At 32.6% G+C, this 25,594-nt stretch overlaps 1 protein-coding gene across 1 annotated transcript in view; it reads left to right on the top strand.

Moving 5' to 3' along the window:
* LOC129226709 (cGMP-specific 3',5'-cyclic phosphodiesterase-like) overlaps positions 1-25,594 on the top strand; it is a 398,030-nt gene that overhangs the window by 147,277 nt on the left and 225,159 nt on the right. The window lies entirely within an intron of this gene.

Here is a 25,594-nt window from a genome sequence, read left to right as displayed (position 1 = left end):
TCGTTGCGAACTCTACATTGAATTTTTCTTCAAGAGTGACTTGAAATGAATTTCAAGCCAAAACTGGTTCTTGGCACAAATGAAGTGAAAGATTATCTCTAATACATAGAATAATTTTAATCAAAAAGTGCATTCGTTAAAAAATTATAAGTTTTGAAAATGGTGATTGTAGAGTCCGTAACAATAATTAGAAGAAAAGTTTTGTTAGAATTTTTATTTATGCATTTTATATCACTAAATTGAATATTTTCTAATTTCACCTATGGTGTTACAGTATTCTAAAATAAGTTTCATGAATATTTAAATTCGGTATTTTTTATTAATTTTCTAAATTTGGTTACGGACTCTACATTTGGCAACTGTTTCAACACAGCTCTTTCTTTACCAAAATGCTTGAACAGCTTGCATAGAAAAAAAAGAATAAAAGTAGCCCTTTAAAGGGAATTACAACTTATACTTTAAAAAAACTTTGACTTTCAGAAGAATTTTGACTGAACAAGTAAGTGTATAGGGGGAGTCAGGGCACATTGGTCTGGCTCTCTACATTTCTTCTTTTTTTTTTTTTACCTTATCATAAAATTCAATTTGTAGTTTTATTTTCTACCGTGAGTTAAATATTTCTCATCATCCCAGAAAATTTTCAATTCATAACCTATTCCCCCATCAATATTTTAAGAGAACTTTGTGAAGTGAACCAACCTGCCACAGTCCCGGAGTCCCCACATTACAAAAACAACTTCTATTACAATTTTAATGTTAAATATTATCCAACATTTGTACCAAACAAATGTTTTGTGATTAGAATCAAAAACCAAAGTTTAAAAAACAATATAATGAAAACTGACTAACATCTACTGTTACTCTTTTTCAAGAATCAGCGCAATTTGTGTTTTTATTTTTAGCAACTTCACTATTGCTAATAGTGAAGTATTGCTTTTTTAATTGTTCTAAATGTTTTTGTGGGTTTTCTGAAAGTGAACCAACATACCCCAGGTTCTTGGTCTAAAATAAGTTGTCCTGATTTTTTGCCTGCAACAAAAAATAAACTGCTAATACTTAAGAACCTAAAAAACTTTATTTTAGGAGAGGAATTCAATTTATTGCTTCATTCTTTATGAAAACCATTTTAAAAAATAAAGTTGCTTAGCTATGAAAGTTAATCAATCAAAAATAGCACTGCAAAAATAACAGTTTGTGAAGATTGTTCAAAGTAACTGCACGATATGATTTCATTATAGGAATTGTAGAACTATAGGCGCTACCTTTTGTTGCTCGTCAATTTTTTTTAAAAAAAAGGTATTAAAATTATCAAGGTTGGGCTAACGAGTCCCAATTTCCCCTATTATCTTATCAGATGTTGACTGATCTGGTGATCCTGAATTTCAGTACATTTTCAGTGTGACATTTGAAAAATGTTCAGCATAAAATAACAGTACATATTGAACGAAAAAAAAAGAAAGAAAAAAAATCACTTTCACGTTAAAATAAAGGAACAAAGTATGACATGTCAGATGCCATTTAGTACATTAATATTAGGGCCATTAAACAAAAATATAAGATCTTTCGTGCTATGCATATGACCGATCATACATTTAGTTAATTAAATGCAATTATTTAAACCGGAAATGAACAAAATTTTTTTGCTTAAAAATATATGATTCCTGAAGCAAAAAATGTTGCCTTTTTAAATTGAATTAACAGAAAATTTAATTTGCCTTTAAAAATGCAATTTAAAAAGTTTTGGCTTTTTGTATTGTATTTTTATTACTATTGAATGTTTCAAAGCGAGTTATTGTGTTTCTTTTCTGGAGTCGAATTATAGTTCTGTGTGAAATATTTATTACTTGTGTAAAATGAATTTGTAAATATTACTGTTTAATACATATTTGTGTTTGTACTCCATACTAAACCAATTAAATAACACTGCGGACAGTGCCTTTGGCGCTCTTTAGTGTTGAATTTACTACTAACTCATGTTGAACAATAGTCAAGATTTTCTTAATATTTTGTTATGACGTTTGTAATTTATGTTTTATAGTTTGTAAGTTTTAACTTTCCTTTATTTTATCTTGCTTACTGTTATGTATGTGTATTTTGTTAATAAATCTTATTTTAAAAACATCTTTTTCCTCAAATGTCCCCCCCCCTTAAAATTTACCCAGAAATTTCGACTTACCGAAGATGGTCCAATATTGATCCCTTCGAATAACCTAGGTTCTACCATAAAAGCTAAATTGTTTGTGAAATTTACATTAAAACCTATCATTTCTAATATCAAATTCAAGACAGAAGAAATCAACATATCACTTGGTCTGTTCCAACAGGAGGCTACTTTCAATCTGGTACCCCCACCCCCTAGAGCTTAAGTGCACTTCCCCTAAATATGCCACAGACCCCTCTCCCCCGTAATATCAAAAACCTCTCCCCAAAAATGAGAAAAATACCGCTCAAAACACTCCCTAAAAAAACTTTAATGACACAGTCTACGGCATGCCCCCTCCCCTCCCAGGTGGGCCCCTCACATATATGTTGAAGAAATAGCCATAACAGTTGATTCTATCATTGTAACTATTGAACAATGAGGTGTATTGTTGTTGTATAAACTCTATAAACAATAATCCAAACAATACTCGAACGTGACAAATATGTAGAGTCCGTAACATGTTCAAACGTGCAGTTCTTTAGAAAATAATTCCGTAAAAATATTTTTTACCTTTTTAAAAATTATTTTTGTGCTTAAATGTATTATAGATAAACTGAGACATAGTAGAAAACCTTCATTAGGTAAGAATAGTAATTACTTTCACTGAAAATTTGAAGATAGTTTAAGCAAAAAGTCCATGTCTTTTTTGTGTAGGGTCCGTAACATACTATCTGTCTTCCTATATCTTTAGAAATTCAACACAAATCTAAACTTTTTTCAGTGCTATGACATAAGTACACATAGGACTAATCATTTACAAAAAAAAAATTAACTTCATTATTTACACTAATCATGAGTAGGAGGCTAAAACATCCTTATGAAGTGTCGAGTCCGTAACAGCCACGTACTGTGAAATGCCCCATAAATGAATTTTTTAGCTCGTTGAAAATTCGTACGTACAAATACATAGAATAATTCCTTTTAGTTCAGATGACCTTAAGTTATTCATCTAGCATTCGTAGAGTATTGGTATTCACGTTCTTAGATTATCATACTTCGGGCCACATTCATTAACTCCAATTTAACTCACACATGGTAATAAGGTTAAGTTAAAGAATCAGTATTTTAGTTTTTCATTCTCTTGATAATTATATTCGTATAACTTTAGTTATGATTAAGATACCTTCTTCGATAATACCCTTCTTCGCGTGAGCCAAATGGAGTCATGAATTATTGATATATGTACCTTTCTTATGCAGATATTCGTTAATTTTCTGGCCGAGCTCTGTAATTTAGGCGCCTGTTAAACCGTCATTTCCATTATCATTGATAAGAACTCATATGCTAATGCGTGTGATATTACTTCAAGAGATAGAAGGCAGGATAGAATGTTTATTAGAACATATTAATCATAAAGTTACGAACATCATTTCCTATAACTTAGCCTCTGAGCAACAGTAAAATATCTAATCCCAGAAATAACACTAAGATATCTTACTGTTGCTCGGAAACGACGATAATTTGTTCGGAGTATTTTTGTTAGTACAATAGCATAAAGGCCATATCACACGTAGCGAAATTCGTTCAACCTGACGATCAACTTCGGTTCGACTCAACCGCGAGAGCGAATTCCGACCGGAAAATCCCCGTGTGCTATGCTTTCCGAGGTTGAACGTATTCCATTCAACTTTTTATCTTCTCGGCAAAAAAGTTGGATCAACCTCAACTTTCAGCCAATCAGGAGGAAGCAATCCTCTGACCTGTTACGTCAAAATACAACATGGCCGCTTGTAACAACATCAACAGCGTGTGCAAGGAATGGAATAAACTCCTAGAATAACTTCAGGTGAGTTATTAGTACTATATTTTTGTCAAAAACAAATATAAAACGTAATATTTTATAAATCTCCACCTTATTATTGTGTTAAAAGGTTAATTTCTAGTTCAAAGTCGTCGTAAGAATTTCCTTGCCAAATTCGCCTATCTCGTAGTGTGCAATCTTGCCAAATCAATGAATGTTTATAAACAATCTGAAGCAAGAGCAACGGTAATGGGTCAATCCGTAGAAATCACCCAGGCCGTGTTGCTCGACATTTTTGATTTTCCTAATTTTTTTACTAGTTAATTCTCACTACTAGGTGAGTTCAAAAGTGTTAAAAGAAAATTTTTTAAGCTCATACTTTTTTTTAACCCACCACTTTAATTTTGCTTAGTTGCAGTTTTTGGACCAAAAACAAGTTTTACGTAAATGCATCTAACTCGGTCAATTTTACAGTTATCAGGACAAAACAAAATCCATCACCAGAAGGATGCCCCAGATACGATTTGCTTGCAAAATATTATTTAAATGGTGAGAAAGGTGAAGAAAAAAAAATAACAATTACAAACTGAAAATTAGCATAAAATACGAGTTTTAGTGCAACAAAATTAGTAAAAGGAGGAGAGTCTCAGCTATATTTTTTTTCTTCTGTAGATATAATATAGGACTACTTGTTGTAGGAATTTTAAACTTAAGAACTTTGTCCTTTTTTTTTTATTTTTGCAATCTTTTTCAAAAATGGAAAACATCGAATTTTGACTAAGTTTAAAGTAAAATATCTCAAAAGGGACTAGTGAAAAATTATGAAATTGATACAGGTAGCACCTTTTTTATGACATGAAAATATGATTACAATTTGATGACTGAGACTCAACTGGTACTAGAGTTATAGAGCATTAAAGTTGGCCAAATATTGCATTTTCGCAAAGTTTAAAGCAAATTATTTCAAGTGGGACCGAGTGAAAAACAATGAAATTGATACAGGTAGCAGGTAGCACCGTTTTATTGTATGAACCTATGATTACAATTTGGTGACTGAGATTCAACTGGTGTCAGAGTTATAGTGCATCAAAATTGGCCAAATATTACATTACACATACACAAAGTTAAATATTAATTCATAAATAAGCTTCACTTTCCAAACATTTAATAGAAACAAAAGTTCATCTTCTTTAGCAAATTAAATTCATGCAATAGAATTATGCACAAAAAATAAGCAAATGAATAAATGAAATAAATGTTTAGCTCCTTTGTCCTAAACATTTAAGTATATACACATCATAAATCAATTGTTATTAATAACAACACATTTTTTTTTTTTTTTTTGCTACAATTTATCATCTTTTACTTAAGTTTTCTTCTGTATATAAAATACCAGACACCCGGTTATCACATTCAGAGGCTGGAGGCTGATGTTATCGCTGAGATGACATCTGCCTCCAGCTCGGTTATTCGCTCTTCCGGACTGATGAGTTCCAATAAAAACGAAACTGTAGTCTCTGGATATGATAATCGGGCTGTCTGGTATAACATGTTTATTGTTTAAAAACAGCACACACACCATGCCTATACTTTACGGAAATACATTGATTTTACATTTCATAAAAGCTAGGGGGTACTTTGCCTGTCCTCCTCCCTGTATAATATTCATGTTATATATACTTGTCTAATTTGTTTTCTTAATTTTAGATTATGTGAGAAAGAATTTCAAGTTATTGTTTACAGATGCAGTTATAGAGGTTGCAGTCAAAAACTGTTTGTTCCAGGGCGAAGTTAATTATTGTTGAACTTTGAAATGTAATTGAAATTATGTATTAATACATATGAGTGTGTGTGTGTGTATGGAATTTATTGTAAATAAAGTTTATGTATAAATTTTATGTGTCAGTTTCTCTAAAGAATACTAGAAAAAAATGAACTATTTTTTAATTTTTTTTTCTTTCTTGGTATATATTAGAAAAGATAATGTTCCTTCAGTATGCTTTGTAAAAACATCTATGAAGCATTGTTCTTCTCAGAGAACAAAAGTAAAACAACTCACAATTTCTTACTTAATTGAATGTACCTGCATGACTCAATTAAATCAATAGAACCATTTTAAGTCCAATTTTTCAAACTATGAAAAGTAGTACAAACCTGCCTAAATCAGTAGAAAAGTTGGTATTCTTGCGTTCTATGTAACTTGTAAACTATGCAATAAGTACTTTATACTCTTCACTATTTAAAAATTTAAGTTTTGATTTTTTTTAAAGTAATAAATTTTATGTGCATGTGTTGGAAAGATAAAATAGATGGGTCATGTACAGAGGTTTCATATAAAAACAGTAGCATGTATATATAAAAGTAGAAAATTTTGTTATTCCACTTTTTGTGCATTGCTAAAAAGATTTCTATTTTAACAACTAAACTTGGTGTACATTCAATAGCAAAATAATAATACTTAGACGAGGTTGGGTTTTTGACAAAAAAAAAAAAACCTGTTTTTGAAATGACCTGTTAAAAACTCCAATACTGACATTGATAGTTTTTATAAACACATATGGTTTCCTGGTGCTGAAAAATTATTTCACATTATAAAATTAAAATTAATAGTTCAATTAATAAGTTTGATTAAAATTAATTGATAAATTTTCTTGTAAATTTGTTACACTGTAAAAGTAGTTATGGATAACAGATACAGCTTGTTTTCAAAGTAGTTTTGTTTTAAACTTTTTAATAACTTAATTCATTTGTAACAATTAGATACAATTAATTTTATCAATCAAAAAGGCTTTCTGGGAAAGGATTTATGCAATGTCTCTTTTCTTTTGAGTAAAAATGAAACTAAGTTGATCAGAACTCAATAGTTAAGTATAATAGTATCTAAATATTTTGAATGGTGATATTTACTTTTTTTTATGTTATTAATTTTTTCTCTAATATAAATATTCTCTGTTTATAGAGGAACTAATAGTTGCTTTATACAACCAAAGACATAAGTGTCAAAAACTTAAATACCAACTCTAATAGCTTTTGTAGCGGTTATCTCTCAATTCAGGATGTCCCAGCAAAAGTATGATGGGAAAGTTTTAGACAAAATAATATACCCCTGTTCAGCATCAATAGAGAGGATATTCTCCAGTTTTGAATTGATCCATTCCAAACTTAGAAATAGACATGGTGTGCAAAAGGATTTGAAATTAGTATTTTATCACTTCATGGTTTGAGGAGAAAAGATTTAGAGTGGGAATAAATGTAAATGTTGACTAAAGATCCAAATTTTATTAAAGTTTGAAAATTAAACTAGACAAATGTATGCATTGCCTTTCACTTTCAGCTTTAAAAAAAATTAAGGAATAAATAGTCATTATTATTGTTACTATTCAATATACTGCTATTTCCATTACTTGTTATCCTATACTAATAGTAGCTCTTTTATTCATCTCTCTCATTCTACAGACAAGCAGCTTGTTGAATCAACATTCTGTTTGGGATTTTTTACTAAACATATATTTTTTTTTTAATCCAAAAGAGTCGAAAAGTTTCCTCTAGTGTATGAAATCAAAATACTTTAAACTGAGAATCATTTGTTGTAGCAATTTCATACTAAATACAAATTTTTTAATCAGGTTTTAGGCAAATAAGTGTTTAAAATAATAACTCAGAAATGTCCATTTACTTGATTTATAATTGCTGTTATTAAATTTTGTCACATATTTTAAAGTGGTAGACAAGTTTACTGGTTTAAAAATCACAGCTTTTACATAATTAGACAAGTTATTTATAAATATCGACTCTTACTCAGGTCCAGATCTACATGCCCGCAGTTGGGGGGTCAGGGCAACGACCCAAGAAATTGAAAAACTTTTTAGATAAACGAATACACTTAAACCTTCAACGTTGCAAACACATTTGGGAATTTCTGTAAAGTATCAGGATAATTAAAAGATTTTATTTGGGAAAATCAGCAAATGTGAAATAAATACATAGAATTACCTTAATATGAGCCACGAAAATGTCCGTTTCAAGTAAAATTATTAAGAAAACCTTTAAATATATTATGAAAAGCAGCAAGACTAATCAAAGTGTAAAAAACGTAATAGTTACATAAGAGTTACCAACATTTGCAAAAAAAAACTTGCTATTAGACCCAGAAAGATGGATAAAACAAAATTTTTTATTGTAAAAAGTTTCTTATGGTCCATTGATTTTGTAATGTACTTATACGTAAAATGAGAGGAAAAAATCAGGAGTTAAGAATTTCAAACTCCCTCAAAAACAAAATAAGTCAAAAAAAAAAAAAAAAACTTTGTCTGATAATTAAAATAGCCGTTTAAAACATAAACAAATAATAATATTGAATTTTGAAAAAATAGTGAAGAAAAGCTTCCATGGTTTTAATCAATTCTTATCGGGGAAGGGGGGATCAAAACTTACAGATCCAGGCCTGCTTTTACTCATTGTTATTAGGTAAAAGGGCTGTTATCGCTGTATTGAGCTAGTAAAATTAACATGTTTATAAATCACTTTTTCATAATTTCGAATGATTGCAACTTTCAAAACTGAAATTTATTTACAGTTTTGAAATAAATTGAGAAAAAAAACCCCATTAAATCCAAAAAACATCGTTTAGATTACATTGTGCTAAGTCGCCTAAAGTGGTAGACAGAAGCCACGTTTAGGATCAACCCTTCATTTGAGAGCCTGGAAACCCTGTTCAACTTCTCCAAGAGAAAGTTGAATGAAAGCTTGAAGTTGAACGGGTAGTTTGAGCGAATTTCGTTACGTGTGACATGGCCTTAAGAGTCATGCGCGGATCCAACAGGAGTATTATGGGAGTCGTGACTAGGGATGAGTCGTTCATGAACGAACGGGTCAAAAAGAACGAATCCTTAAAATGAACGGATCCGTTCGTTCACCTAAAAAATGAACGATCGTTCCTTTGAACGTTGAGAGCAGTTTGGAACTTGTATCTCGAGATGAAATTGAAACTTTTTTCAATTAAATATATTTTCGAATTTTTAACTCTTAATCAATCTCATAATTACTTTTTTGCAGTGCAGTCAATATACACTGCCTGATTACCGCACAGGCCAACTAGGCCTGGGCCTGGGGCCTCGCCTTCCTAAGGGGCTCCAAATTTCTTAAAAACATATGCATAGCATTAAAAAATCATGTATTTCTGTGAAAATAATAAAAATCAACGATTTATTAATTGAAAACATACCTTTTTTAAATAATTTTGAATATTATTTTGCATTAACTTTAAAATAACAGAATGGATAGGGGGGCCTCCAAACCATTGTGGGCTTTGGGCCTCACTTTTAGTTAATCGGGCTTTGACAATATATTCATCATGACTATTGCGGACCTTTTTACTTTCTGCTTTATTCATCATTTTTCGTTGACCGTTGCAGTTCATTTGCAATTTTCCAATAAATACATTAGTATTGTTTTGTGTAACTTCCTTGGGCTACTAATAAAACATTTGGACCATCCACTTTCTCTCCCACGCACCTGCTAAAATCCTTCTTACGCTTTCTGTCGCCAAAATTATTTCAAAAAGTAACTTCTATCATTTTTGTGGCGATCCTTTTGTCTTATATAACATTCCTCCTATCATCTACCATCTATATTGATTTGGTTTATTTTAAACTAGCTTGGCGACTTCCAAGTCGCTTATTTTACAGTAAATATCCAAAGATTTTTAATAAGGATTATTGCTGTCTAGTTCCCCCCCCCCATAAAAAATGTTGCGTTTTTTTCTGTTCTTATTGGTACTGTGGAATAATTGAATTCCTTAAAATTTTAGCTTCCTGAAATTTTGAAACTCCTAGATATTTAGGACAGTCTTTTTTTTAATCCGGTATTCCGCCCAAGCTACCAATATACATTCAATTCACGATAACTTGAAGTCCGATAGCTGAAATATTGCCATAACTCGAAGTTTTTATCAAAACTCTACCATTTTGTCTTTAATTCCATGTTAATTATTATCAATATCTCGAAGTTAACTTCCGTTAACTCGAAGTTTAAAAAAAATGATTCGAAATTAGTTTTCAAAGAACGGAAAAGAAAAATAAAAAAGAAACAAGTGACTATGAGAGAAAAATTAATTCACCTTCACTTGCAATTCCTGCACAATCGACCTTTAAAGGAAGCAGAATGCCTTTTGAGCCAGCTAATGTGCGATAAAGGAGTTACACGTGCGGAAATTAGTTAGCTTGTTTTCTTTTGTTGTACTGTACTGTTTACACTTTAACATGTTGCCGGACTACGAATTTGATTATAAGCTGTCAAGTTGTCAAGTCAACTTACTGTACCTTTATTCAAAGGCTGACCTAAGTTGAGATGCGATATCCTTAATTCTTAAGTTCGATCATTTGCTGATAAGTTCCTGAGAGACAGAGTGAGTTTTCTTTATTATTAAAGATATCCAAGCAAATACTCCGTTAACGATATTAAAAGAAAAAGAGAGACTTCTAAAGCGGCAGAACCCATGAATGAAAATTTGAAACGAATAAAGATCTATGGAAATCAAAACCGCGCTTTTGATTTTCTACTCTCAATATTTTTGATAAAACTGTGCATATAGTGCTTAAAAACTTACAAAAGTTCTGTACTTTTGTTTTGTTAATAATGTACATTTTAACTAAAATATTCGATGGTTTTTAAAATCAAAAAGTCGATTAGCGGTAAAGTCAAACTTTCAATAAGTCGAAGTTTTTCGTCAATCGCTTTAGATTTGAGTTATTGCGAATTGACTGTGTTTGTTGTTACTTTTTTAACCCCCGACACACAAAGGAAGGTGGTTAAAAGTTTGATGTGTCTGTGTGTCTATCTGTGGCTCTCTAGCAACTAAACGGATGGACCGATTTTGAAAAAAAAAATGTTCGAAAGGAGAAAGGAGAGTTGATCGAGAGTGTTCTTAGCTAGGTAGCATCTTTGGAACTTTATTAAATGAACGAAGTCGTTCCATGAACGAGTTAAATGAACAGTTCAAAAAAATGAACGATCCTCTAATGAACGGATCATTAAAAGGAACGACATTGCCCACCTCTAGTCGTGACCTTCAACAGCTCTAGTAAGGATGAAATAAAACTTCAATTCCGAGAAATTACATGGGAAGAGCCACACACCATTAATTCGTGACTGAATATTAGTCTTATCACCCACCCTCTTTCAATTTGTGTGTTCTTTTTTTTTTAGTAATTACCCCTTATAATTCAGAAGCTGCCCTTGGTAAGAGTGTGAACAATCTAATCGACTGTAAAAAAATCAGCCGACTTATTATATTTCTTCTAATAACACGTTGCAGAAAAAAGCTCCGTTTTCACCTGTTGAATGTTATTCTTTAATCTGTGTGGTATTATTGGTAATTAAAACGAGAATACAGAGGATACAGGAGTATGGGAATGTCAGTTATATTCCCCCATTAACGTTACTAAAGATGGAATAAAATTTCAATTTCGACAAATTACCGGGGTGGAGATACAGAGTACTAATTCGTGCCCGGTTATTACACTTATCACCCAACTCCCTTACGGTTTGTGTGCTCATATTTTAGTAATGACCCCCTCCAAAACCAGGAGCTGCGATTCCTCATGACGAGAGTGTGAATTAAACAAATATGTTAAAGGAAAAATAATAACTCAACCGATTTATTTTATAGCTCCTAATAATATGTTGCAGATAAAATCACTCTTTTCACCTGTTGAATGTTCTTTTTTCAATCGCCTGGTATCATCACAGTTTAAATCATTAGCTTGGATAATCATGCTATTCTTCTAATATCACTTTTGAAACTTTTGTTTTGCACGTAGCGTGCTTGTCGTACATAAAAGACGATATTTTCGTGCTGCTGCTCGAATTTAGGCAATAGAAGAGAAATAGAAGCATTTCTGCAACACTTCAGCCAGAACAGCGTAAGTCACATAATCACGACTTTCCAGGAAGGTTGTCTGATTAAAATTTTGTCTGGAGCAAGAGTAAAAGATGGAATGCACACTCTATTAACGTTGGTAAAAAAATAAAAAGGATTTTTTTTTAAAATTTCATTCACATGGCTCGATGCAGAATAGATTCTACACAATGCACTACTAAACAGAAAATCGCAAATTTTGAACATGTGTCATTCAGTCTCTGAAGTACAGATTTGAACTGCTGAATATATACCGCAAACAGTGCGGTATATTTTCGTGAGGTCGGAAATATTTTTGTAGTTTATACTAAATACACAAAGTTGTCTGCACAGGTGTTTCTTATGTGTTCATTATTGAGAAGGTCTTTATTTTGTTTGCGCACTGTCTTGCTGAATTTTATGTAGTTTTGATTAGGTAATTCAAAAAAAAAAAAAAAAAAAAAAAACGTTAACAGAAAAAATACATTTTTGTCAAAGCCAACTAAACTTCTTCTTTCACTTAAGATTCTTCTTATTGGGAAAAGAACAAAGGGAACATCTACAAGTGATTTCATGCTTTCAGGGAGAGGAGTATTCGTGAAATTGTGATAAGAGGAAGGAATTGTCATAAGAAATGTGACATCACAAACCTTTTGTAGAAATATGCTCCGAAGAACGGCATGACATGTGATAAGGAAAGGAGGGGGGAGGTGAGGTGTGACACTTTGCGACAAAGATTGCAAAGGGGACAAATTAATTTAAAAAAAAAAATTACTCATAGCATCTGCCAGGGAGAAGGATGTACTATCCGAAGGATTAATCCACACGAGCTGAAGTTATGAATTTTACTCACTTTCATAAACTGCGCTCTTGTCTAATTCAAACGTTCAATGCACAGAGCTTTACATGACATAATATATTGCGCACCATTAATCCTTCTTTTACTGAATTGGTTTATCCTTTCCATCCGTCTTAGCTACATATATCGTCTCATTTTTTTGTCTCGAGCAAACGTCTAAAAGGAAATCAACAATAGCTGTCATCCTTAAGTTGAATGAATTGCATAGAGCTGAGCTTCAAAGCTCCTCTACATAAGAAAAGGTGCATCAAGAAGTTTTTCTTCTAGAAAAGAATCAGCATACTTTCCAGTAGACCAACATCGATTTATAGGATCAGCTAAGACAATTTAAGTGCTGGATAACGCATTAAAATGTTTAAAATGTTACTTTTTAACATTTCAAATGATTTTGAAAGGCAAGACTTTTGTGTTTTAAAACGTGTAGTTAATATAGAAAACACCTCAAGTTCACTCTCACAAAGTATCAAGCGCTATGTTTTGTAATTTTCAACTATAATTATACCTTTTCAACCAAAATTCTACTGCGACTTTTTTCCCCAATTTTTTAACGCACAAACGTGTTGGAAAGAATTACAAAAAACATTTTAAGCTATGTAAAGTTTTGAACTTGAATGATAAAATCAAAATGAAAGAAAATAAATAAAGTTGCATGTTTTTTCCACAATATAAAAACGTTTTTTTTTTAAAGCCTTTTCTGAATAAACTTGCTATTCTTCTGCACCACGGCTGTCTGTAAAATAAATAAATATAAAAATAAAATAGAAACCAAAAAAAAAAGAGGAAAGTATTTCAGTAACCCATTTGTGTCACAAAAAAAATAAATAAATAAAATATTCATTTGATTTAAAAAAAATTAATAAACACAAAATAAAATGGCTGTGAGTTTTCTGAATCAATACCACTTAATCATGTAATCACATGCTTTTGCTATGCAGAGACCATGCAGAAGATAGGCACACGGATGTAAGGGCCTATTCTAGGTTATTTTGGCGGTTAACCACCGCCAAAAAGATAAATTATCCTTATTACGCCGAATTTCGTATGACCAGAAAATGTAATCTTTTATTTGTATGATAACAAACGTTAGTAAAAATTAGGGTTTCAATAATATACGCAAGGAGGTATATTTAGTTATTTAGTTCAATGATATTATTAAGAACATATTATTTGACATAAAAATTAAAATATCAAGTATAACTTCAGAGTTTAAGTTCAGATCGCAATAGCTTTGGTGTCAAAATATTTAAATGTGTTATCATTTATGGTGCTGTCTATGAAAAGAGAGAAAGGGGGGTAATGATAAAAATAATACTCTAAAATAGTGGCTTGATTTGTGAAAGGTTGAGAAATGCTGAGGTATAATATTCAAACAAGTTACGTCACTGTTGTGAACAAGCCTAAAAGTGCAGCTCTACTGTTTATCAAAATCAAAACTTTTTCCATCCTGTATGATGTGACGTGCAAGGAGGTAAACGCAAGGTCCTGGCATAGTAACAGTTTGCCGTTTTACCATCAAAAACATTGAACAGGCAAATGCCAGTGGCAAGGGAGCTTCCTTTCTGACAAATGAAATGGAGAAATTTTTATATAGTTCTGTCAACAACTTCATTTGTAGCATATTTAAGCAAATAACCACAATAAATCTTCGCATCGAAAAAAATGTGCTGGAAAGGTTTCTTTTTTTATTTATTTATTTATTTTTTTTTTTTTGACTTTCGATGAAAGACAATCTCATGTCAACTTTGTATTACATTGTCTGTTAGTCTTGGAATTTAGGCCGTGGAGGCCTGATCGGCAAGGCATCGAACGTGCTACCAGAGGGTTTCGGGTTCGATCCTAGCCTGTTCAAGATCCACCGTCTTTATTAATGGTGAGTGGGAGACGTTCAATATGACCAGTCCTCCAAGTAAAACGATACCTCTGGGGATGCTGGACCAGGGATTGCTCAGTTTCTGGTCTGGATCAAAATACCAGACTTGTCTTCAGGGTCCCATCCAGCTGGTTAAACCACAAATAGTGGTAGGTGCGAGGACCCTGGAGTGAAAAGTGAAAAGTCCTGAAAGTTGTGGAATAGTCATTTTTTGTATCGCTCACATCGTGCTTTACTGCTAAGAACTTCTACAAAAATGTCCAAAATTCTGAGCCTTTTGTAGTAGTTGAATACAAGCAAGAAAAATGAAGCAGAATGCAAAAACAACTGGAGTGGAAACAAACAGAAGATTCGTCACTTGTGTCAAAACTCACATTATAACAAAGATTAAATGCTACTACTATTTGCTCGGGTAGGAAAGATATTGTACATCTTGAGGGGCTTTTGAGTGCTATAAAATAATTTATATGTTTTTTAAAGAGGAATATGCTACTATTAGAATGTAGCAAATCTTAAGCAAGCAATTACAAAAAATAGTTGGGCCCAATCATTAGGATGGGCGTTGTCTTCAGTACAGCAAGCACAACCACTGAGTTAACTACTATCGCAGAGATGAAGGAACATGATTTTAGGGTACTAATTTATTCGCCGTAATGCCAAGACCTTGCAATGCTTGACTTTTTCTTATTCGTCTTTATTGGAATGGAGCTCCCAGAAATACATAATAGTTAACTGGAAAAAGTAAAACTGATATTTTTTTTTTACTTGAATAAAATAAGTGGCGTCGTAATGGAGCCACCAAAGAACCTGTTAACGGTGATCAATCAAGATATACTAAAGATGTAATAGTAATGTAATAATTATCTTTAAAAGAAATTGACTAGGGCTGGGCAATGTCACAATTTTAATACCGCGATATATCGCTCTCCAAATATCGATATATTTTGGTCGATAAATTCAACATTTTATGGAAGGGGGGCAAGGCATATAAATGCGATACCTATTACATAAGTATCTGCAACAGAAAGAAGCCATCGGCCCTCTTCGTGAGTGAATATTTCAGCAATTTATTCTACTAATAATAGCGACAGCAAGAATGCTCACAATAAGTGTACGGGGGGGGGGGTCATGAGACAGATTATATCGCAGAAACTTTTGGAGAAATTACTTTAGAAGAATTTAAGTCTTTTTATTAGTGGACCGCAATTCTTGGGGGAAAAGGGGGGCTTGGTAAAATTGAGGTGTGCTATCACAGTTAGGGGAGGGGAGGGAACCGCTAGTTACATCATCTGCATATTAAGATCTGCAGCAAAGAAACACCATCGGACATCTTGATAAATATATATTCCATCGATTTATTCGAATGATAATAGCTAAAAGAGGCGTGCCCATTTGGAGGGGGGGGGGGGGTCATGATGCTAAGTATATCATTGAAAATATCAGAGAAGGTATTTTAAAAGGTGTTCAGTCTCTTCAATAGAAGGTCGCGTTTTGGGGAAAGCGCGATAAATTTGAGGGTGCGATTCAACTGCGATTAATAATAGCAAAAGCAGAGGTCCCCTTGTAGGGGGAAGGTAGGGGGGCATGAGGCAGACAATGCTATTAAAATTTTTTGAGAAGTTTTTTATAAGGATTTTCATCTCTATACTAGATTGTGGCGTTTTTCTTTTACGGGGGGGGGACATAAAATTAAGGGGAGCCACTGCACTTGGGGAGGGAAATGGGCACTCTTAGCTACATATCATGTACATAAGATCTGAATTACAGAAAAGTCATCGACGATCTTGATAAATGAATATTCCAGCAATTTATTCGAATAATAATATCTAGTGCAGGGTAACCATTTGGGAGGGGGGTGTCCTTAAAGTCGATTATACCATTAAAATTATCAGAGAACTTTTTTTAAACTATTTTAGTCTCTTTGGAAGTTTTGTTTTTTTTGGGGGGGGGGGGGGGATATTCAAAATTATTTCAAAAAGTAACTTGTATCATTTTTGTGGCGATCATTTTGTCTTGTATAACATTTCTCCTATCAACTACCATCTATATATATTTGGTTTATTTTAAACTAGCTTGGCGACTTCCAAGTCGCTTATTTTACACTAAATATCCAAAGATTTTTAATAAGGATTATTGCTGTCTAGTTCCCCCCCCCCCCCATAAAAAATGTTGCGTTTTTTTCTGTTCTTATTGGTACTGTGGAATAATTGAATTCCTTAACATTTTAGCTTCCTGAAATTTTGAAACTCTTAGATATTTAGGACAGTCTTTTTTTTTAATCCGGTACTCCGGCTAAGCTACCAATATACAGTCAATTCACGATAACTTGAAGTCCGATAGCTGAAATATTGCCATAACTCGAAGTTTTTATCAAAACCCTACCACTTTGTCTTTAGCTCCATGCTAATTATTCTCAGTATCTCGAAGTTTACTTCCGTTAACTCAAAGTTTTTTTTTTTTTTAATGACTCGAAATTAGTTTTGAAAGAACGGAAAAGAAAAATAAAAAAGAAACGAGTGACTATGAGAGAAAAATTAATTCACCTTCACTTGCAATTCCTGCACAATCGACCTTTAAAGGAAGAAGAATGCCTTTTGAGCCAGCTAATGTGCGATAAAGGAGTTACACGTGCGGAAATTAGTTAGCTTGTTTTCTTTTGTTGTACTGTACTGTTTACACTTTAACATGTTGCCGGACTACGAATTTGATTATAAGCTGTCAAGTTGTCAAGTCAACTTACTGTACCTTTATTCAAAGGCTGACCTAAGTTGAGATGCGATATCCTTCATTCTTAAGTTCGATCATTTGCTGATAAGTTCCTGAGAGACAGAGTGAGTTTTCTTTATTATTAAATATATTCAAGCAAATACTCCGTTAACGATATTAGAAGAAAAAAGAGATACTTCTAAAGCGGCAGAACCCATGAATGAAAATTTGAAACGAATAAGGATGTATGGAAATCAAAACCGCGCTTTCTACTCTCAATATTTTTGATAAAACTGTGCATATAGTGCTTAAAAACTTTAAAGTTCTGTACTTTTGTTTTGTTAATAATGTACATTTTAACTAAAATATTCGATGGTTTTTAAAATCAAAAAGTCGAAAAACCGAAACTAGCGGTAAGTCAAACTTTCAATAAGTCGAAGTTTTTCGTCAATCCCTTTATATTTGAGCTATTGCGAATTGACTGTGTTAGTTGTTACTTTTTTTAACCCCCGACACACAAAGGAAGGTGTTTAAAAGTTTGATGTGTCTGTGTGTCTATCTGTGGCTCTCTAGCGACTAAACGGATGGACCGATTTTGAAAAAAAACTTGTTCGAAAGGAGAAAGGAGAGTTGATCGAGAGTGTTCTTAGCTAGGTAGCATCTTTGGATGACATTAATTAACAAAGATATTAATTAAAAATCTCTAAAAGGTTTTTCGCGTTTTTTGCCGTGAAAACATAGTTAAAAATTTTTAAATGTAATATCAAAATAGAAAAAAAAAGTTCGCGTCTGGGATAGAATGTGTTTGGTACTTCCATGTTTCGTACAATTCGACTTACAACGTTTTTTAAAGCAGATTTTAATAACGGCTAAGCCTTTAGTCGCGCAGTTGATCACCGAATTGGCCGACAAGGAAATTAAACGCAATGATTTAAAATTTTTATTTGTTGCCAGTTTCTGTTTGTTAGCAAATAAAATAATTGAAATTGTTTTTTAATAGTATAAGACTTTTAAATGGATTTTCAATTTTCCCTCTTGATTCTACAATTGAGACTCAGTCGGGGTTTTTAAAAAAATTATGTTTACATGTTATCGTTATACATGGTTTATTGGTAATACTAGATGCATGTATAAAGTGCTGTAGCTAAAAAAAAAATTGAAAGAACACACATCTTTCTTTTGGGTAGATGTCATGGTTTAAGAGATGTTTGTTTTGGGGTCAAAAAATGCCATTTTTGACAACTTACGCCAGTTTCTATTTAAAACACAGTTTTATGGTTGTAATATTTTTGCTCAGTTTATGTGTATTTACTGTACATAGTTTTAATTTCCATTTTGTTATTCTCGTGTTTTATATTATAACCTGTTTCTTTTCTTTTCTTTTTTTTTTTTTTGTCTTTCTCTTTTTAATTTATCTTGTGATTCACATTTTTTTTAAATTAACCTAAAGCACACGCTCAAATATATTTTTTGTTTTATTTTCACCTGTGACCATACTACTCTTGGATATACAATTATATATATATATATATATATATATATATATATATATATATATATATATATATATATATATATATATATATATATATATATATATATATATATATATATATATATATTAGGGTGTCCCAAGATATAATGGCGAAAAAAAAATTTGTGAAATCGAATACGCATACCCTCCAAATTTTTTCCATTTCACCTCAGAAACGTGAGAAAAAAGTTTTATTGCGATAAAATAACGGGAACCCGTGCCGACTTGAGGTCAAAGTTGGACCTGAAATCCTGTACAGCGACTACAGTGGAAATATTGCTAACTGTATATTTCCTTACTACACGCGACATCGATTTATTTAATGCAGATATTTGCAACAATATTAGACTACAAGAAACATTACTGTACATATTTTTATTTCAATGTTTGCTTTTTGCAGTCAGGATAGAACTTCTAGTGCTCTTGAACGCAAGGTAACACAATTAGTTTTTGTTCCTCATCAGCTGTTAGCAAACCATGAAAGTCCTACATCATTTTTACCGCTCTTTCAGCTACATCGTTTACTGCTCTAAGCATTGAGACCGTCTTTGTCCCCATCAAGGAATGAAATATTATTGACCATACCGTAAAAGCTTGATAAAGTTTTATAGAGCAGCTTTTGAGATAATTGGGTCCACATTATCTTACACTTTTTTCAAGAAGCACAAATCTTTGTTGGGTGCTTTGACTGCCAAAATGCATTGAAGCCATGTTTTCACGTATATTGTCACTACAAACAAGCAAACATCAAACAATGCTTCAATTTCCTTCGTATCTAATTTTAGTTGTGAACTAAATAGTAATAGTTTTAGGGAGTAAATCGCTCGAGCCATCCATCGAGCTTGGTGCATGGCTCCCGGTGATCTTATTTTAAATTCATTTCCTGTATCTCCACCTAAAAATATGATAGGCAGTTCTATCAACTCTCGATAGTCATCCCTGACCGTAATATTAGTTAGTTCAGCACAGTAAAAGTCAAGCAAATTTTCCAAGTTAGGGTACAAGTTCGGAACAACTCCGCAGCTCCTCCATAGCAGTGTATTTTAGTGGAATAGATCAGTTCATATGTTTGACGGCGGCAAGCAAAGAAAAGCATTTCTCTATCAAATTTTTACTCAAGAATAGCGCAATAACCACTTAAAGGAGCTGTTTTGGAAGCTGTAGTATCAAAACCGAGAGTTTTGAACTTTGTCTTAGAGATTCCAATCTAAAACTCCCTTTCGAACAGCCTATGTTTGTTCTTTTCCTGTAGAATTATCCAGTTTAGACTCAGCAATGAGTTGTTCGTCACATCCATATGAAATAACTATAGATAAGCGATCTTCTTTTGATTTTTGAGCACTCAAAGCAGACAATAGTTTCATATCCCGAGGTAAATTCACTACATATGGTATACCGTGTACTGAAAACCAATTTTTATTCTTTCCTCGTACTCCTTCCACTTTTCGGTTCGAATTCTTTGAATTGAAGATTTACCTATGGGAAATTCATCAATGTTACATCCAAGTGCATCAATAGTAGCTTCAAGAATAAACACATAATCTCGTATACTTGGACACCTGTCCAATGCAGCAACTGACTTTGAAGTAATAAAATCGCTCCTCATTACATATCTACTTGTTCCAGGTTCTGGAATAGTTGTTCCAGGTTCTGATATACTTGTGCTAGGTTCTAATAAACTTGTTCCAGGTTCTGATGAACTTGTTCCAGGTACTGATTTATATGTTTCAGGGAAATCTTCTGAATTAATATTTTCACTAGAGCTCGAAGAGAAATCTTCTTGTACAGGTTCATACAATTCCGAGGATGTTGAAGCGTAATCGTATTTCATGCGCCTGTTTTCTTCTTTGACAGCTCAAAGTCGAGCCCTTTCCTCTTTGACGGCCAGTTGTTTAAATAGAAGAAGCATGTGCAATATTGAATAAATTGTTTAAATTATTCTCAAATTCTTGTTGACTCTGCCTGAATACTCTTGCAGTTTCTTTGCATTTTTTTAAAAGTCTCTACAACTTTGATACAGGTTTTTAAGTATATTCACACAATTTGGCAACGATTTGGGGGAAATGCGTGCCTTTCCCAAAAGATGATGCATTCCCGAATAGCAAGATTTGCACTTTCACTGATAGTTAAATTAACTTCTCGAATGTCATAAAACAAAACAGCCAGAATTTGTCCGTTAGAGGAAAGTTTCAAGTCCGTAATTTGGTGTTTTACGACTTCTATTAAAAATATCTCTTTTTTCGAACTTTGAAATTCCACTGCCATGTTTCGTTCTCTATGGAAGGACTAGACTGTGCTCGCTGACCGTAATTTATTCGTATTGACACGTTTGACGGTTTGCAAATTGCCACGGATAAGCCCCCCATCCTCTCAACATATGTTTATCTGTTTTCATTTGTTTTCTGTGCACTATTTACAGCTGTTTTGATCTTCACAAAGTATCGCTTCGCCAGCGTTCGCTTGCTTATGAATACACGTGCTATATGCACGTTTAGGCCTTTAGGCGCAAGTCGGCACGGGTTACTTTTCTTCAAATTGCATGAAACTTTTTTTACAATGGTTTTGTTATAAAAGGAAAAAAATAAGAGGGTATGCGTTTTTAAAAAAAGAATTTCATTTTTTTGGGACACCCTAATATATATATATATATATATATATATATAGATATATATATATATATATATATATATATATATATATATATATATATATATATATATATATATATATATATATATATATATATATATTATAATGGAACCTACGATTTTTGGAATGGAAAACACATCTTACCATTCGGCAACTGAGAAATATCTTACAAAATGAACTATAATTGCTTAGTACATCTGAAACTGAAAAAAGTATTTTTGATTCATTTTTCAAAGGCATATTTTTTTTTAAATATGATTTTAGTTATCTTCCCTTCAAAGAATATTGCTGATTTAATGAAACATTTCAAATGTACGTGAGTATGTCATGCATAGAGATCACCTGCAACTTTATTAAATGAACGAAGTCGTTCCATGAACGAGTTAAATGAACAGTTCAAAAAAAAAAAAAAATTAACGATCCTCTAATGAACGGATCATTAAAAGGAACGACATTGCCCACCTCTAGTCGTGACCTTCAACAGCTCTAGTAAGGATGAAATAAAACTTCAATTCCTAGAAATTACATGGGAACAGCCACACACCATTAATTCGTGACTGAATATTACTCTTATCACCCACCCTCTTCCAATTTGTGTGTTCTTTTTTTTTAGTAATTACCCCTTATAATACCAGAAGCTGCCCTTGGTAAGAGTGTGAACAATCTAATCGACTGTAAAAAAAATCAGCCGACTTATTATTTTTCTTCTAATAACACGTTGCAGAAAAAAGCTCCGTTTTCACCTGTTGAATGTTATTCTTTAATCTGTGTGGTATTATTGGTAATTCAAACGAGAATACAGAGGATCCAGGAGTATGGGAATGTCAGTTATATTCCCCCATTAACGTTACTAAATATGGAATAAAATTTCAATTTCGACAAATTACCGGGGTGGAGATACAGAGTACTAATTCGTGCCCGGTTATTACACTTATCACCCAACTCCCTTACGGTTTGTGTGCTCATATTTTAGTAATGACCCCCTCCAAAACCAGGAGCTGCAATTGCTCATGACGAGAGTGTGAATTAAACAAATATGTTAAAGGAAAAATAATAACTCAACCGATTTATTTTATAGCTCCTAATAATATGTTGCAGATAAAATCACTCTTTTCACCTGTTGAATGTTCTTTTTTCAATCGCCTGGTATCATCACAGTTTAAATCATTAGCTTGGATAATCATGCTATTCTTCTAATATCACTTTTGAAACTTTTGTTTTGCACGTAGCGTGCTTATCGTATATAAAAGACGATATTTTCGTGCTGCTGCTCGAATTTAGGCAATAGAAGATAAATAGAAGCATTTCTGCAACACTCCAGCCAGAACAGCGTAAGTCCCATAATCACGACTTTCCAGGAATGTTGTCTGATTAAAATTTTGTCTGGAGCAAGTAAAAGATGGAACGCGCACTCTATTAACGCTGGTAAAAAAATAAAAAGGATTTTTTTTTAATTTCATTCACATGGCTCGATGCAGAATAGATTCTACACAATGCACTAATAAACAGAAAATCACAAATTTTGAACATGTGTCATTCAGTCTCTGAAGTACAGATTTGAGCTGCTGAATATATACCGCAAACAGTGCGGTATATTTTCGTGAGCTTGGAAATATTTTTGTAGTTCATACTAAATACACAAAGTTGTCTGCACAGGTGTTTCTTATGTGTTCATTATTGAGAAGATCTTTATTTTGTTTGCGCACTGTCTTGTTGAATTTTATGTAGTTTTGATTAGGTAATTAAAAAAAAAAAACATTAACAGAAAAAATACATTTTTGTCAAAGCCAACTAAACTTCTTCTTTCACTTAAAATTCTTCTTATTGTGAAAAGAACAAAGGGAACATCTACAAGTGATGTCATGCTTTCAGGGAGAGGAGCATTCTTGAAATTGTGATAAGAGGAAGGAATTGTCATAAGAAATGTGACATCACAAACCTTTTGTAGAAATATGCTCCGAAGAACGGCATGACATGTGATAAGGAAAGGAGGGGGGGAGGTGATGTGTGACACTTTGCGACAAAGATTGCAAAGGGGACAAATTAATTTAAAAAAAAAATTACTCATAGCATCTGCTAGGGAGAAGGATGTACTATCCGAAGGATTAATCCACACGAGCTGAAGTTATGAATTTTACTCACTTTCATAAACTGCGCTCTTGTCTAATTCAAACGTTCAATGCACAGAGCTTTACATGACATAATATATTGCGCACCATTAATCCTTCTTTTACTGAATTGGTTTATCCTTTCCATCCGTCTTAGCTACATATATCGTCTCATTTTTTTGTCTCGAGCAAACGTCTAAAAGGAAATCAACAATAGCTGTCATCCTTAAGTTGAATGAATTGCATAGAGCTGAGCTTCAAAGCTCCTCTACATAAGAAAAGGTGCATCAAGAAGTTTTTCTTCTAGAAAAGAATCAGCATACTTTCCAGTAGACCAACATCGATTTATAGGATCAGCTAAGACAATTTAAGTGCAGGATAACGCATTAAAATGTTTAAAATATTACTTTTTAACATTTCAAATGATTTTGAAAGGCAAGACTTTTGTGTTTTAAAACGTGTAGTTAATATAGAAAACACCTCAAGTTCACTCTCACAAAGTATCAAGCGCTATGTCTTGTAATTTTTAACTATAATTATACCTTTTCAACCAAAATTCTACTGCGACTTTTTTCCCCAATTTTTTAACGCACAAACGTGTTGGAAAGAATTACAAAAAACATTTAAAGCTATGTAAGGTTTTGAACTTGAATGATAAAATCAAAATGAAAAAAATAAATAAAGTTGCATGTTTTTTCCACAATATAAAAACGGTTTTTTTTTAAAGCCTTTTCTGAATAAACTTGCTGTTCTTCTGCACCAAGGCTGTCTGTAAAATAAATAAATATAAAATAGAAACCAAAAAAAAAAAAAAGGAAAGTATTTCAGTAACCCATTTGTGTCACAAAAAAAATTAATAAAATATTCATTTGATTTAAAAAAATTAATAAATAAACACAAAATAAAATGGCTGTGAGTTTTCTGAATCAATACCACTTAATCGTTTAATCACATTCTTTTGCTATGCAGAGACCATGCAGAAGATAGGCACACGGATGTAAGGGCCTATCCTAGGTTATTTTGGCGGTTAACCACCGCCAAAAAGATAAATTATCCTTATTACGCCGAATTTCGTATGACCAGAAAATGTAATCTTTTATTTGTATGATAACAAACGTTTGTAAAAATTAGGGTTTCAGAAATATACGCAAGGAGGTATATTTAGTTATTTAGTTCAATGATATTATTAAGAACATATTATTTGGCATAAAAATTCAAATATCAAGTATAACTTCAGAGTTTAAGTTCAGATCGCAATAGCTTTGGTGTCAAAATATTTAAATGTGTTATCATTTATGGTGCTGTCTATGAAAAGAGAGAAAGAGAGGTAATGTTAAAAATAATACTCTAAAATAGTGGCTTGATTTGTGAAAGGTTGAGAAATGCTGAGGTATAATATTCAAACAAGTTACGTCACTGTTGTGAACAAGCCTAAAAGTGCAGCTCTAATGTTCATCAAAATCAAAACTTTTTCCATCCTGTATGATGTGACGTGCAAGGAGGTAAACGCAAGGTCCTGGCATAGTAACAGTTTGCCATTTTACCATCAAAAACATTGAACAGGCAAATGCCAGTGGCAAGGGAGCTTCCTTTCTGACAAATGAAATCGAGAAATTTTTATCTAGTTCTGTCAACAACTTCATTTGTAGCATATTTAAGCAAATAACCACAATAAATCTTCGCATCGAAAAGAATGTGCTGGAAAGGTTTCTTTATTTATTTATTTATTTATTTATTTATTTATTTATTTGACTTTCGATGAAAGACAATCTCATGTCAACTTTGTATTACATTGTCTGTTAGTCTTGGAATTTAGGCCGTGGAGGCCTGATCGGCAAGGCATCGAACGTGCTACCAGAGGGTTTCGGGTTCGATCCTAGCCTGTTCAAGATCCACCGTCTTTATTAATGGTGAGTGGGAGACGTTCAATATGACCAGTCCTCCAAGTAAAACGATACCTCTGGGGATGCTGGACCAGGGATTGCTCAGTTTCTGGTATGGATCAAAATACCAGACTTGTCTTCAGG

This window comes from Uloborus diversus, chromosome 7 (assembly GCF_026930045.1).
Source record: "Uloborus diversus isolate 005 chromosome 7, Udiv.v.3.1, whole genome shotgun sequence".
Classification (NCBI taxonomy): Eukaryota; Metazoa; Arthropoda; class Arachnida; order Araneae; family Uloboridae; genus Uloborus; species Uloborus diversus.
The sequence above is the reverse complement of the archived record's forward strand: the minus strand, read 5'-3'. Positions and strand labels throughout refer to the sequence as shown.